The sequence below is a fragment of the Chaetura pelagica genome, unplaced genomic scaffold, assembly GCF_000747805.2.
Source record: "Chaetura pelagica isolate M959 unplaced genomic scaffold, ChaPel_1.0 scaffold23, whole genome shotgun sequence".
Taxonomy (NCBI): domain Eukaryota; kingdom Metazoa; phylum Chordata; class Aves; order Apodiformes; family Apodidae; genus Chaetura; species Chaetura pelagica.
Genome location: NW_009952884.1, coordinates 198,570 through 213,671, shown reverse-complemented (window position 1 = coordinate 213,671; position 15,102 = coordinate 198,570).

Here is a 15,102-nt window from a genome sequence, read left to right as displayed (position 1 = left end):
GAAATGTAAACACAATCTTCGCACAAAACCAGAACACAATAGTGTAACACAGACTTTAAAGCTGTAACCAAACTCTCTCATGGCCCAAAACTGTCTTCTTACCAACTTAGGCTGCTTGGAGCATGACTACAGAAATTAAGTTTTCCAAACTTAATTTGTGTCACTACCAATTAAAAAAGGTAACATGTTTTCCCCAACTTTCCAAAAAGACTCTACAATGGATCTCTTTAATTCATTATGACGTTGAGCACATCAGCTGCAATTTATCATGGCTTATAGCGACAGTGAGTTAAAACCAGCGGCTTCCAGCTAAGATTTGCTTCCAACTAAACCTTAAACGCAATGGCTGGAGTGGTAACCACACAGAACTGGTAAAGGCCTAGCTCTCAGCAATGTATTACAGAATACATTGAATACAGAATACTACCCAAACTAGAACATCCAGGCCTCAGACAGGCCCCTCAAAGCACCACCCCCACACCTCCTGCGGGCACCCTGCCCACAACAGCTTGACCCCACCATCACCTCCCAGCTGCCTTCCTTGAGACATCCAGGCACTGCTGAGGCACAGAGCCGAGCATCAGAGCTGCCCTTAACACTTTCCCAATTAAATGCAGTTCTGGAAGATCTGTGAGCTTCCTGTCTGCATTTATAAACCACCCTCCTACCTCACAAACCTCAACATTGGTATAAATCTCTCCCATGGGACCACAGCATCAAGGTAAACCAAGAGCTTTTTCTTTCAGCCCTCTGCCTTCTAGTGTAGCCAACCTCAGAAGGTATAAGCTGAGAGCATTTGCTTCAGTTTTACCATCTGAGAAACATAACAATAAATCTCCTCTTCAGGTTAGGTTCTTCAAGAGAGAAGCCAAAGGCTCCCTCCCGCCCCTCACGCTCCCTAGGGAGCCCACTGCATTCAAGGTAAAGCAGAGTATACAGTTAGGTTTAAATATCTCTTGTAAGCTTTTATTCTTCAAGATAAAAGGCTTCTCAAGTGGAAAATTCAAAACATTTTAGAAATTCACAAAAAACTGAGTGAACAGAATTACTGTCTTAAAAAAAGGTAGGTAAACCCTGCATCTTACTTCCCCCACTATTTGTTTAAACAAAAAAAACCCAAACCTTCAGGAATTCCAGAGCTGATGAATCCATGGTTCAGGTGGCTCTTTAGCCATCTAAATGCTGAAATAGCTGAAGCCGTTGGAAAATGGAAAACCCAGTAATACACTGTCTACTTCTGAATTATTCAAAATATCCTACTCAAAGACCTGAAGGGGTTTCATTGATGTGTTCCGCAACATTCACCAGGCTGCCATGTCTGCACGCAAGGCTGCTGTTTGCACATGTTGGGGCAGAGATTCCACCTTTTGAAAATATCCTTAGACTGGATGTTTGGAACAATTTCTTTCCTGAAAGTGTTGTCAGGCATTAGAACTGGCTGTCCAAGGAAATGGTGGAATTATCATCTCTGGAGGTATTTAAGGCGTGCAGATGTGGTGTTGAGGGACACGGTTTAGTGGTGGATTTGGTAGTGCTGGGTTAATGGTTGGACTTTATCATCTTAACGTCTTTTCCAACAAAAAAAATTCTATGAATTTATGAATCTTGTATGCCTACAGTAATTTAAAAAAAAAAAAAAAAATTGCACCAAGAAACATTGCTGTTATGGTTTGGCTCGGGTCCAATATTCCCAGTCAAACCAAGACAACTCAGGCAGCTCAGCATTGTAAGTTCAAGAGCCACAATTACAACAAGTTTTTGTTCCTTTTTGTCTTGTCTTTTTAGTAAAGGAGAGAACATTTCTTTTCTTGCCTTCTTTAAGAAGTTAACACATTACCACAATTTAACTTAAAAACAAACAAACAAAAAAATACACAAAAAAGCAACCAAACAAACAAAAAGCAATGACACTTCTATTGACAGAGATTTCCTTTTAATATCTCCATTTCTCCTGTGGAACAAGTAACTCTGTATGATCTAACAGTCAAACACCAGTGACCTTCCACTAGGTAATTAGAGAATTTAACAATAACTTGGATGACACTTTGTCTGGTTTGCCTCGACCAGTGAAACTATCACATGATAGTTTCCTTTTAACATCTCCAGTAGCTCTGGGGAGCATTTCAAATTTGACACACTTATAACAAATACTTGCAAAAAATCCTTCACATTCATTATATTTCTTGCTTTATAGGTACAACACAACCATATCAACATTTCAATAAAAATAGAAGCAAGTTAACATACATGAATATGAACTCTATTCACAGTCAGCTTCTCCAACTGGGATCTCTATTAAATTAATAAAGAACACAGCAATCATATTGTGGGAGATATTTTCCCCCCACTCAAAATCATAAGATGGAAATTTATGGAGACTGAGCCTTGTGGCTTTATAATAGGGAGCTTTTTGGTGTATTATGCCTTATTTAGGAAGACAGCTAAAACTGGGGAAAAGGATATATCTATTTATTTGGAGTCCTATCAATTTAACTTGTAACAACATGACAACCTATGACTCTCTACTTAAAATCTCATTCCCTTCAGAAAAGGAATGACATCTCCAAGTTGAATATAATTACCAGAGCAAGACCTGATCACAATTAACTTTCTATATTTTGAGCTGACAGAACCATACTAACAAACTCCTCAGCACAGCACTTCATCTTATTGATTAGGACAGCTAAATGTTTCTAGTAATAACGAAATACCAGAGCAATTAACAGACACTGTAAACAGAACTAAAGCATTTAGATCATAATCATGAATATTTCAAATACTCAGCTTCCCAAGTTGAACTCCATTACGACTGTCCTTAAAGCAAGGATAGTAGGTTAATGGATTTGTCTGTTACATCTCCAGCCAAGATGCAACACTGAGTTTCCCAATTAGCTTTTGGTAAACAACTGTATTAGAAATAACACCTTTTTAGACGTATTAAATCGGGGTGAGAGGGGATAACACAATAGACATGACATACACACTCATTATTTAGTATCTGAAAGGAAGTGTCCACTAGTACTGTGTAACCCTGGTATTTATACTGAAAGAGAAAGCTTCTCACCTTCAGTTATAAGTACCAATTTTATACATTGCATTTGCAGCATGGTGCCTGCTGCTGTAACATTTCTAAGTTCTAGCAAGTGAACAGACTCATTGTTGACATAGCCTTTGTGCTGTCTCACTGCTCTTTCTATAAAATATGCCTCTAATCCAGGATTTTTTTCCCATCTGATATTTCATTTCTGAAGGAAATAAGAAGTTGATTTGCTATGATACATTTTCTCATTGAAAAGGGGCAGCTCCCTACTTGTCAAGAAATCACTCTTGCTGCAGAATCCACAGGAACAGCCAATGTTGATGGAGTCACAAGTCAAATCTAGGCACATTTTTTGATGCAAAGGCAAAGGAGGGGGGCATTACCAAATCTGACCTTGGCCTTACCTATCCTAGATTTAGAAACTCTGCTGGGCCTTTTGACAACATCTAAGCAAGATACTTCTATTAAGAGTACATGACTAAAAGATTTCCCTTCACTCCATTTTGCAAGCATTTGCTTCACAGCACTGTTATTTCCATTTTCCCAAGAGTGAACGTTACAAATACAGTGACTGGGCAGTGATCCTAACATTAAAGATGGAAAACCTACATATTTTTCAGATCATTGGCCAAAAACCTGCAGCTACTGCATTAAATAATAATATATTGCACTATACTCTTCTATATATTGTTTAACTCTGCAATCATTTGGACTACAACAAAATTCACAGGAAGAAGCTGAAATTCAGAAAGTTAAAAAACCACTCTTAATCCAAAATAACAAATGATGGCAAATAACAGGGTTAAGAGGAACACTTCTGATGCCAAATTTTTTTGTTTCTTCCCCATTTCTCTAGGCAGCCCTCCATGGGAAGCCTACATAACATGCAGCATTTTGTTAATTTTACCAGAGTGAAATAGTAAATTAAAAGACGGCAGCAAAATCCACCACACTGCCCCTCTTGCTACTGCCCCACCATTGAACACAAAAGCATTCCCAAGGCACCGGCTGAAAAAGGTGCCTGGATGACGTCAGTCCTCACAACCTTGATTTTTTTGGGATCTATTTTAATTCAGGGCACATTCCTAAATTAAGTACAATAAGTTAAACCAATTCATTCAAGAAATAATTGTTGCTATTTAGTTTTGTAAGGCTGATGCATATGAGGAGAAAAACAGACATGAAGCCGCATAGGCTCCTTTGGTCTGAACTAGTACTGATGGGGGTCTCCAACACCCACTGCCTGCACCTCCTCTCTAACCTGGGGTCTGTCCCACCTACAAAAATCCCATTTTTATAAACACTTCAGTAGCTCTGTATGTTTTTAAGACTTCACTGTGATGAGTGATCCTGAGCTGGTAAGGCCTGCATGCCAATTTCCAACCTTCTATTGCAGTTCTGTGTGTAAATCTCACATATTCAGCATGGCATCTATTGGAAGGAAAAAATACAAAAGCCTGTAAGCAAGGGACAGTCTAATTAAATTACTGCATATAATTTCATCTCTTGTACAAACATCCAGAAGCATTCACCTGCCTGTCTTGTGTGTTTACACACATCTTCCACCTTCAGCTCTTCCTGCAGCCTGTGCCATGCATGGACTTTGGCCCCACCCAAAGCTAACAGCTCAGAAGTGTAAATATTGACAACGTTTCCAGCTGATGTACTTAAGATTAGCTCGAGGTTATGTTGCCATTCAAAGACTATGTTACACCCAGCACCACAACTATATTTTCACTGGAGCAGCACTCCAAAAGCTTTTCATGGAACTAAAGGTATGCTAGTAACTTCTGGTTAGTCTATCCAGAGATCTCCAGGTAAGAGCCTAAACATGTCACTTAAGTTTTGCATATTACACCAAGAAAAAGAAACAACTTAGTCTACAGCTCTCTCCCTTGCCACCAAGTTTGTCTTGTTAAAACACAGCACTTTGGGAAAAAGTGGTTTGGGTTTCTCTCCAGGGACTGCATGGTGATGCTGCTTCACTACTGCAGCAAAGAAAAAAAATTTTTTAAAAAATTAAACTTAGCTGAGAGAACAACTAACTTAAAGAGAGGTTCTCTAGTCTGTGCAACTTATTGGTAACACAAAACTTAATGAAATGTGATTTTAAAACAATTCCATCATGAAGGGGTCTGCAGTATTTCAGGGGTGGGGAGGGGAAGTAGGACTTTTGAAATACATACGTACATATGCAGTCATAAATTATTAGTGCCATACATGCTGTCATAAAATTTTAAACACGTTAATTCATGAATCACTGGTCACATCAAAAGTATGTCCAGCTAAATAAAGACTTTGGTGAAGAATTTTACATGTCATTCAACTTTTCTTCACAGCTAATGGTTCCATTCATTTCATAGAATGGCTTGGGTTGGATGGAATCTTAAAGATCATCTAGTTCCAACCCCTGCCATGGACAGGAACACCTCCCACTAGACCAGGTTGCTCAAAGCTACATTCAATCTCTCCTTGAACACTTCCAGGGATGGGGCTTCCACAACTTCCCTGGGCAAGCCAGTGTCTCACCACCTTCACACTAAATAATTTCTTCCCAATGTCTAACTTAAATTTCCATTTTTCCAGTTTAAAACCATTACCCCTTGTCCTATCACTACAAGCCCTTGTCAAAAGCCACTCCCCAGCTTTCCTGTAGCCCCTTAAGGTACTGGAAGGCAACTATAAGGTCTCCCTGGAGCCTCCTCTTCTCCAGGCTGAACTACCCCAGTGCTCTCTACCTGTCTTCATAGGAGAGGTGCTCCAGCCCTTTGATCATCTTTGTGGCCCTTCTCTGGACTCGCTCCAAGAGCTCCCTGTCTTCCTGTGTTACATTCATTCTCCGCCAAGAAAAATTACAACACAATTAAATAATCTAGAGACCTGATCTACACAGATAAGCAGCTTCTACACAGTAACGCTGAACAGCATGAAGCTACAGTCTAGTTTGCTACAGTACCGCCTGTAGTGGCAAATCTCTCCTTCACTAATCCTAAAGCTCTGGGGAAGATTAGTCTCCCAAATAATAATTCACGCAACACAAATTACATTAACAGCAACTACTTACTTCATTAGTATGCTGCAAAAGTAGGAACTCCAAGCATATTAGTGAAACTGTAATCACATACTATTTTGTCTGCTCTGCATATGACCTCGAAAAAATAGCATGTGCTTTTTTTCCTGCCTCTTGGCAAATCATTAAATAACCGTTAGACAATTAGCATGCTGTCTCAAGCTAACTAAAATTTATGCTTAAGTTTTCACAGTATATCCACTTTTCAAAGACCAAATAAAACACTACTCATCACTTTGATGAGACATCCAGATCAGAGATCAATTTCTAGTATGGGAATTACTGAAATTTGAAAAACGGCAACTACAGTATTCTGAAAAAAATTACCTCAAACAATTGTAAAGTATTTAGAGCCCTTTTAGTCTAATATGTCACAAGACGTTCAACCAGCAGCCTGACATTTTTGATAAAGCAAGCAAAAATCATTAAGTTGTTACATGTTTTTAAATTATTAACTTTCAAAAGTGTATTGAGGGTACAGTTCTGAAAGAAAGGAAGCATGACAGAAGTAATGACAGCAGGTTATCACTTAAGAGATACAGCTTTTCAGAGGCTTGGCTTCGAGCCACAAGACTCATTTCACCTCCAGTTGTGTGCATCTTCCGGCGTGCTCCCCTCCTATGCTTCCTTCTTGTGAGCAGCTAAAAGCTGAAGTGTATAAAATATCATTCAAATACAAAGAAATTGGAAATTTCAAGTTTAACTTTTCAGTATTTTGCTTACTCTCATAAAGAAAGCACAGAAATAACTCATCATCTAGGTAGAGATTAAAAAAAAAAAAAAGTAGAAAATCCAATCAACACTGAAGACTGGGATCAGAAGACAACTCCATAAGACAAAGCCCACTGGGTATACAACTGCTTAACAGTTTATTTGAATACGGAAAGAAGAGGGACGTAATCCAACTGATTTCCCATCAGATTGTGTCAAATATATAAATGTCAAATATATGTCAAATTTAAAAACTTGGACAAATTAGGATAAAACAAGGTAATTCCTGGCAAAGCCGCATGAGTGGCATTGTGCAATTGCCGGAGCACATCTTTGAAAATAGGTGCTTTATGGTAGGTTTCTGTTTGTTTTGAGAGGGAAAACCATCATTCCAAGCATTTATTTGACGTCAAATGCAACAGAAAAAAAAAAAAAGAAAAAAAAAAAGACATCACACAAGCATTAAAATATTAAAACATAGGGAAACTTTTCTCTTCCCATGTTAAGACGTAATACAAAGATGCCTCTGCTTTTACCCTCTTCCAGCTTCAGTACTTTAACACACCTATTTGAAGACAGGTGTAAAGGGTCTTCAGTGCATCCATGCATTCCTTGTCCACACAGCATACTGGATGTCATTTATATTATTTCCAAGACACTTAAAAAAGGATTTTGGTAGCAGAGTACAGAGAACTAAAAGAAGCTTATCTAATTACAAAATTATAAAAGGAATGCTTAACCTTAACAAAAAAAGTTTGGAGTTTTTTAGCTCATTACCATTTCATCTTAACATCAAAAAGCCTTTACCAAATATCATTATTTAAGAACAGCCCTCTCCTCACCCACTCTCTCTGTCACTGCTTTCTGCAGTTACAAAAGTAATTAGTGTATTTCCTAATAGTTCTTCATAATCCCTATTTCAACAACAAGTGTTGACTTTGTTCACAACTAAGATTATACTCAGAAAATAGAGGCTGTAAGGTTTTACCCTCAAGAGACTTTCTACCAAGGAACCCAAGTAACAACTTCACTCCAGATAGCTCTGCTATTAACTTTTAATTAAGAACACCAACATTCTATGAAAATACACATAATACTTTATATGTTATTATTAAACATCAAAAGACATTCCCCAGAGGTCGCCAAGACTGCTTCTATGATTTAGGTTGTTCTACTCAGCAAACACTAACCTGAAGCCACTTTCATAAGCCTTCGGAGCGTATTTAATTTGTATGCTTCATTTGCAATTTATTTCAAGGAGAGGACATTTAACAACAATCTCCATACTTACAACTTACTCAAGAACAACAAGTATCCTCCTTGTTTTACAAGATGATTAAAATAACCTCTACCTGCTTTTCATTTTTAATCCCAACACCATTTCCAGCCCTTCTACAAAGAAGTCAATGACCATAGTTTTAACAATTTCTGCTGACAATAAAAATCAAAAGAGCATGAAGAATTAAGTGTACTCAACTAACACCCTACCACTCCAACCCGTGCCTGTGCTTCCTCCAAACTTTTATACCACTTCCCGGTTGAAGTTTGAGGTTTCTTATTAACTGAAGTGGCACCAATTTGCATGCAAAACAGTTTGCTTCCTCTATGACTATCAACAAAAGAACAGAAATTCTATCTTTGAGTTGGGACTGTTCATAGCTATTATTTCCTATAAAGAACAGGAGTAAAACTAACATCAGTGTAAAAGGACCCTATGCTTGGTCTTGCACATTTAGTGAGCAAAACATGAGATAACCCTGTTGTCACCAATGGAAAAAACAAGTTTCTTCCATGAGACTATATCTAGTTTGCTGCACCCTACAGTGAAGATCACTGCTCAATTCCAAGTCTATGGTTCAAAGTAGGCAAATGCCTTGCTAAATATAGGGCTCGTGCCACCAGACATGAATCCATGACTTGTCTGTTGGTCAACCATCCACTTCACAGCAGAATGTAACAGAATATAGACTTCCTATATAAAATACTAGTTCCCCTTCTAGTTTATGTATCTATGCAGAACATATATTTTAAAGATTAGCTGTATTTTAAAACCTGCTCATGTAAGTAATGAAGAAATATCTTCCTAACTTATAAATGCCATCAGGACAAAAATACTTCAAACGCACCCAAATTAGAAAAGGAGCACACAAATTGTCTCCTCACAACTTCTAGATAGCTGTTTGTCAAAATCATAGAAAATTTTCCATGTTCCAACTTCTCCTTAAAGATAAACAGTGTTGCAAGAGTAACAGGTTGTCAAAAGTAACATGAATAATTCAGAAACACTGTTTCATTGTAGAATGTTAATACAGAAAGAGCAGCAGCAATTATTGTCATCAATGTTCACCAGAAATAAGTAAAAAAACTGATAGGTCAGTAATGTTGTTCAGTAAAGTTGCTCCCTCCCAAAACACAAAGGTTTGTCAGAAACAGCAACAAAAAAGGCCACTTCCCTAAACCACAGAAATCCTTCGGAAGACTCACATTTTCTTTACAAAAATCCATCAGTTTTGGAGAAGCTCCAATACTCGGAACTAAGAGGCACTCAAAATTTGCTTGAGAAACAGACTCCATTGAAAAGCATGTGGAAAACAAGAGACCTTTACTTGTCCTGCCTATAACCTGTTTAACCCAAGTGTAAATACTTGTTTGCAGTCCTTCTGGCCTGCTTCATAAACAGCGATGCCAAAAGGCATCACCACAGCGCACTGCCCACTTCAGAGCAGCTGCTAAAAGCAAGTCTGTCTCCAAGGCAGCAGAGGAAGCAATAGTTTTCTCAGAGCTTCTTCTGGCAGCCGACCTCTTTTGGACTTAAGAGTCCATAGCCAAATTTATCGATTTTGCAGTTAGCAAGCATTTTAACAGTAACTGAAAACCCTCATGCCCACCAGGTCTCCCCAGCCCACAGGTACATCTGCGTGGTTTAGTCACACTTTATTATAAAATATTCTGTTTTGCCAATAAAAGAAATGGTGACAAGTGGGTTGACCTAAATTATCCAGGACTGGAATGACTTTCATATGCATAAAACCTAGTGCCAACACAAATTAAACACTTTACAAGAAAAAATAAAAATAAAAAATATGTATTTTAGAAGCAGAATAAAAAGTACATTAATACGGTGGAAGTAATTTAGGTTTTAAAATACTCTTTGGTCATTTATGTGGTTACATGATGTGCTGACTAACCACAATAGGGTGAATAAGAAATAAATCCCTACTCATTCCTGTAAGAATTAAATTTCTTCTATCTCATTTGGAAAAAAGAAGGGGCAGGGAGAAGGGAAAAGGAGGGTGAGGGAGTAGAGGGGCACAACCCTGCTATCCAGCAGATAAGCAAGTTTGAGGAAAGAAGTTTAAAATTATACCAGCAAAGTGTTATTTCTTTTGGTATATCTACATGCGTAGAAATGCTATGATAATGCATTTAAATCTCATCACCCAAAAGCCTGTCATTACCCCAAAAGAAACATAGCCTTCTGTTTTACAGAACCGAATTACAGTTTTGCATTGAAATACATTAATTGTAAACCATCTACTTCCAAAGTTGTATTTCCTATTTTGATGTTCAGAGACACTATTTCATAGGAACACAATGTACTGCAGAACTATTACAAACTCACTAATAACTTCTGGGTTCCCATTATACCCATGAAACTCATCCTTCTAAAATTGAAACCAAAAGGTGAGAGCAAGCATACAAAAACCCCTAAAACAGATCCAGTTCTCATTTATTTTAAAGCACCTTTTTCTCCCAAAAGGGTACTTCAAGTTGGTGTAAATTGTATTTTAAACCTATTTCAATGGATGTGTACATGGGAATGATGTGAAAAGGAAAATTACTATCTTTAGAGCCAGACTCCATACCATGAAACAAATTGAAATTATATCTGTCAGGTCAAAAATTGAGGCACAATCCTAGTTCAACAAATTTAATAAATAAATTAACATTTGAGCAGTGTCAGTTTCTCAGATGAACTATATAGTTCAAATGTCAGCACTCTGTAATTTATTGACTATTTTTAAATGGAACAGCAGTCTTCAGTTTTCAGGAATTCACTTGAATGACAGAGAGTAGTTGCCACTGAGTACTACAACTACCTGAAAGAAGGCTGTAACGAGGGGGGTGGTCTCTTCTCACTAGTAACTAGCAATAGGATGAGAGAAAATGGCTTCAGGTTACACAAGGGGAGGTTTTAGTTGGATTTTAGAAAAAACTTCTTTAGGAAAAGGGTTATCAAGCACTGGAACAAGCTGCCCAGGGAAGTGCTTGTATCACCATCCCTAAATGTGTTTAAAAACCATAAAGATATAGTACTTGGAGACAAAATTTAGCAGCAGTCTGAGAAAGCCAGGTTAGTAGTTTTAACCACAGGCGTTCTCCAACTTCTCCAACAATTCTACCATTCTATACAGTGTACTTTGCAAGGTCCTCCAAGGAGGAACAGAAGCTGCAACCCATCTGCTCAACAAATTGTCCTCATGTTGCAGTCTAACTAAATAAACCTTTACATACCTGAGCAGAAATTCACCACTGTCAGAAAAGCTGAAATGTTGTTTGTGAAACAGGACCTCCACCTTGAATCAACTGAAGGAAGTGCTGAGGTTGCTATATTTTTATATTACACACAGCTCATTACCTGCCCTCAGAAGAGACACATCCTACATTGCTGATGCAAGTACTCCATGGACCATGTTGCCTATGCTGTTCTCCAAATTATGCAGAATGGTATCCTTCTCTGCTGCCACTTGGCTGAGCCACAAACATCTGAGCAGAGCCATGTGAGTAGCTTGATCTAACTCACCAGTTTCAACATTAAGTGCTTCAGCTACTTAGCGCTCCCTACATATGCTAAAGGTCCTCATCTTCATGTAATGCAGGACTGTTCCCTGCCCAGGCAGCAAGCCTGTGACTCAGATTTCTCTGCAAGTTGTCCAACCGACTGATTGTCTTACTAAAATAGTTAGTAAAAATTTCCTGATTTCATTCCACAGACAATACAAAGATGGTATGTTTGGCATTCACTGACTTCAACCGTTGTTTTCTGGCAAGGGGAGGACCCAGTGTCTGGTATGAGAAAGAGCACATCCGTAAGATCCTTCCTGGGACGTTAATTATGCTACCGAAGATGCAAACATGTCTCTAATTATACAAACCTTTATTTTTAACTCATATGAACACCAATGAACAAGCCAGAATCTGTCAACACTAGGATCAAACAACACAGTGAACTACCTGGATTACATTCAAGGCATATACAGAAGCCTGACACTAGTTGCCACATGACAGTCAAATAGATGACTGACATATTTTGATCCATTTTGAGTTGACCTGAAGGTACAGTCCTTCAATCCTTCCTCCATAAAAATGTATTACACTCTACTTTTCCACAACAGCAACACTGTGATAAGGGAATTAATACAGCACTACTAGACATCCCATGCTGAAACAGATCCTTGCCCTGTGTCTCTGTCTTTAGGGTACCCAAGACACCTGTTACTAAAAAAATCATAAATAAAAACCCACCCCAAACCTTACTATCCCACCACACACAAGCTTTTTGTACATCACTGTGCACTCAGCTGCTACTTCCTGAGCAGCTACTCCACATGCCATACAAGTTTTTGTAATAAAAATTTTAAGTATTATTTTTTCATAATTATTTGGTCCCAATTTTTATAAAGTCTGGCCTTTAACCTCTGATGCTGTGCTCAACTCTCATGGTCTCCAAGGTAAAGCCACTTCTCCATCTCCCTGTTTTTTGCCTCTAGCAGATAGAGACACCTTACTTAATTTCATCCACCACACCAAAAATTAGTCCGTCATTATTGACACATTAATGATAAAACCCTAAGAAATAAAGAAACAGACTTTCAAAAAAAATGAAGAGGGTTCTTCAGTTTGGGGATGAATTAAAATATGCCATCATTCTCTCAACTGGGTACATTTCAGGTTTTCCCACTACAATTTGCACTTTGCATGTTCTTTTACTCATTAAATACTACTCTACTATGCACGCCATACACATAAACTTCAGGTAATCATGCCAACACTCAAAACCTTCTCTCCTGATTTTGCAAGTAAGAAACAAGAAGAGAGAAAAAAAACAGACAGATGATGACAGACAGGAGCCCTCACAGAAACAACCGAACAGCTTTGCTGGGCAGGCTGGGCAACCAAAACACATGATGAATTCACAGCACAAATTCTCTCCTTAACAGGGATCACTCAACAGGTTTACACATACCCTTTGAGCAATGCTGATAGAATTGCAAGGGCAAATGATGTAAGTCAGAAGTTTCAATCTTGCTGGAAATAATAAACAGAAGGAGTTATCAGCTTGGCCATGTAAACTAGTTATTCTATAGAACACAATTCTACAGCTGGAAAAACTATGCAAAACCACTCAAAATTGAACTTAAGAGAATTCTGTCAGCCTCAAATCAAATACATTTCCAGCAAAACAAGAACCAGAGAGAAAGATGATTATGGTAAGTCTATGACTTTCCAAAATCCATTATGTAATTCAAACAGACAAAAACACCCACAAAACACAGCAACCAATATGAGACAGGAGGAAAAGAACCCAAGCCACACTGACCAAAATATGAAGGCAAATGCTGCAGGAGTACATTAACTGTTTTTTGCTTCATGCATTTAAATTTTCAAACCCTACTTGTAGTATCTTACAGCAACTGTTCTCTGTGCCTTAAAAATGTATGTTTAAAGACACAGTCCCCACCTGAATTCTTACATATATAGCCTATACAAAGAGCCTTACTGATTTCCATGTTTTCAATGTTAAACACAGAAAACAGAGCACACGAGCCTGTTGATGTTCTCACTCCTTCCTATTCACAATGCATATTGCCACCATGGGTTCTGGACTTCGGATCTTACCAAGCAGTACCATGACTGTTGCTTAGGTCAGGTGGAGTAAACTAGATCCTGCACATTCAGCAACTTCTTCCAGCATGGTATTCTTACTTTCTAATAATGTAGCAGTAGGTATCTCATGCAAATGTAGCTACAAACATGAGAAAAGCTGTGCCAGTCAGGTCTTGCACTCCCATTAAAAGACAATGTTATTACAGTTAACAGAAGCTTGCATAAACATCTCACATTCAGACAAAGGTACGGAAAGTAACTGATCAAAGAGGTGAACTAGAAGCCAAAACACAGAACATGCGGTTTTGGTTTTTTTAAACTACACTAAGAGCTTTAAGAGTCCTCTGCTAGGTCCACTCATTAACAACAGCCACTCTCAGTCATGACAACAGTGAAAACAGGAGAGATGCTCACATGCATTTGATTTGAAAGCTCATAAATATAGCCTATATAAGGAGTATCCTTAAAGACTCTTTCAAACTAATACTAATTGAATTTAACAGACCTATGAAATAGGTTAAGATGAACTTTCAGACCCTTTCAGATCCTCAAATTATGCAGATCTGTTAACTATTGTTACCAGATACAAGAGAACTGATCCAAACAAGATGACACACTAAAGATGAAGTGCTGTTTCTTTACCAGTACATAGACTAAAATCACCAGATACATTAAGTATGAACCCCAAACCATTAGGCCTTTCCTAAGGGGTAAAAAAAATAAATAAATTTAAATCTCAGGTTTATTTAGTAATGTTGGAACCACATACCTGAAGACAAAAAAAAAAAAAAAAAGCTTATTTTTCAATACTGCTATTATATTATTGCTATTTAGAATACTTAAGTCCTTCAAACAGCGGCTTACTTGTGGGGATGTTTGATTTGTCTTTTAGAGTCATAATCTTGACAATTAATACAATATCTTGCTTTTTAAAACTCATCAGCTGTAGCATTTGGATAACCATCATCACAAATGAAAACATAATACTCTGCTTTCCCAGTTCCCACTTATCGTTTTATTCAGATGTAATAAGAACAAGTTATACTGTGAAATATGTCACACTGTCCAACCATGGAGAGGAAGAAAAAGCTCTATCTGGTTACTGAGCCTGAATGTCTACTACAGCAAGTCCCACTGAACACTAATGACGTCTTGTAAGGACAGGAAACCTCATTTCTACTCACTAATAGAAAATAAGCATGATAGCTGTCAACTCTTATTTAAGACTAGCTATGTCATAACTTGCAGTGAAAGCAGAAATAACATTTATTTCACTTGATGTAACACCTAGGGACTCTAAGCAGAAATGCTGAGCCCTCATCAGGAATTTGACCTTGCACCTTGTTGTAGACCACAAGCTCTTCACAAGTTATCCATGATTCAAACACTACAG